Below are 2,500 nucleotides of genomic sequence, written 5' to 3' on the forward strand. Positions count from 1 at the left end.
GGAGGGCCCCTGCTAGAACATATTTCCCAAGTGCGTCGATTTTGGGTCGCCGACACAAGCTCGGGTCAAAAAAATTTTTTTTTCACGGTGACTCAAAACATCAATTTTAGACTCCCCTGAGTATGAAAAGTGAAACGAAAATCATTTTTGAGAAGAAAAAATTTTTGTATGGGAGGGCCCCTGCTAGAACATTTTTCCCAAGTGCGTCGATTTTGGGTCGCCGACACAAGCTCGGGTCAAAAAAATTTTTTTTTCACGGTGACTCAAAACATCAATTTTAGACTCCCCTGAGTATGAAAAGTGAAACGAAAATCATTTTTGAGAAGAAAAAATTTTTGTATGGGAGGGCCCCTGCTAGAACATTTTTCCCAAGTGAGTCGATTTTTGGGTCGCGACACAAGCTCGGGTCAAAAAAAATTTTTTTTTCATGGTGACTCAAAACATCAATTTTAGACTCCCCTGAGTATGAAAAGTGAAACGAAAATCATTTTTGAGAAGAAAAAAATTTGTATGGGAGGGCCCCTGCTAGAACATTTTTCCCAAGTAAATTCGATTTTACCCGGTGAGTCAAAAAATTTTGAAAAAAATATTTTGCCAAAATCGTGTTCATTGCCTATTATAAGGGACCAGGTCAGCTCACACGCATTTTTGGAGACCATATGGAAAGTGCGTCTGGGATTGCGGAAATTAAGTTTAGAGTGTTAAATGATGGTTTCGCAATCCCGAAAGGCTCAAAATCCACCCTAAGGTCCCCTGGGTGAAATGTGGTTTCCAAGGTGTGAGCGCTATCGGTGATAGAGTTGGAATGTGATTTCCAGAGCGCAGGGCGACTGGGCTTAGAGCGAAAATCATAGACAAGGGTAAGTATTGGACTGAACGACTCGAAGCAAACGAAAATCATAGACAAGGGTAATGGACTGAACGACTCCAAGCAAACGAAAACCACACACAAGAGTAATGGACTGAACGAATCGAAGCAAACGAAAACCACACACAAGAGTAATGGACTGAACGAATCGAAGCAAACGAAAATCACATACAAGAGTAATGGACTGAACGAATCGAAGCAAACGAAAAACCACAGACAAGAGTAATGGAGTGAACGAATCGAAGCAAACGAAAACCAAAGACAAGAGTAATAGAGTGAACGAATCGAAGCACACGAAAACCATGAACACAGGGATAACTGAGAACGAACCTACCTATCAGAGCATGTGAAAGCATGGACAAGAGTACTGAAAATCGGACCAAACCTCAAGAAGCACACGAAAATCATGGACAAGAGTACTCAAAAACACGGACCAAACCTATGGAAGCACACGAAAACCATGAACACAGGGATAACTGAGAACGAACCTACCTATCAGAGCATGTGAAAGCATGGACAAGAGTACTGAAAATCGGACCAAACCTCTAGAAGCACACGAAAATCATGGACAAGAGTACTCAAAAACACGGACCAAACCTCTCGAAGCACACGAAAACCATAAACACAGGGATAACTGAGAACGAACCTACCTATCAGAGCATGTGAAAGCATGGACAAGAGTACTGAAAATCGGACCAAACCTCAAGAAGCACACGAAAATCATGGACAAGAGTACTCAAAAACACGGACCAAACCTATCGAAGCTCACGAAAACCATGAACACAGGGATAACTGAGAACGAACCTACCTATCAGAGCATGTGAAAGCATGGACAAGAGTACTGAAAATCGGACCAAACCTCAAGAAGCACACGAAAATCATGGACAAGAGTACTCAAAAACACGGACCAAACCTATCGAAGCTCACGAAAACCATGAACACAGGGATAACTGAAAACGAACCGAACCTCTCGTAGCAAACGAAAAACATGGACAAAATTATTCGAAACGAACCGAAGCTCGATGCGAAAAACATGGAAAAGCAAGCCCGTAAGTCGCACTATCAAGCCCATAAGTCGCACTATCAAGCCCATAAGTCGCACTATCAAGCCCGTTAGTCGCACTATCAAGCCCATAGGTCGCACTATCAAGCCCGTTGGTCGCACTATCAAAGCCCGTTAGTCGCACTATCAGGCCCTTAAGTCGCACTATCAGGCCCGTAAGTCGCACCAAAAAGCCCGTAAATTGCCCTATCAAGCCCGTTAGTCGCACTATCAGGCCCATAAGTCGCACCAACAAGCCCGTAAATTACCCTATCAAGCCCATAAGTCGCACCAAAAAGCCCGTAAATTGCCCTATCAAGCCCATAAGTCGCACCAAAAAGCCCGTAATTCGCACCAAAAAGCCCGTAAATTGCCCTATCAAGCCCGTTAGTCGCACTATCAGGCCCGTAAGTCGCACCATCAAGCCCGTAAATTGCCCGATAAAGCCCGTAAATTGCCCGATCAAGAGCCAGCGCTGCATTGTCGGTTAATCCCGTCGATCGCGCCGGCTATTTCTCAGAAGGTTGTACGGACACCATACCCGGTGGCAAGTACCGCGAAGTTTATAACGCAACAGAACGTTCGCCAGT

This window comes from Anopheles moucheti (genome assembly GCF_943734755.1).
Source record: "Anopheles moucheti chromosome X unlocalized genomic scaffold, idAnoMoucSN_F20_07 X_unloc_31, whole genome shotgun sequence".
Classification (NCBI taxonomy): domain Eukaryota; kingdom Metazoa; phylum Arthropoda; class Insecta; order Diptera; family Culicidae; genus Anopheles; species Anopheles moucheti.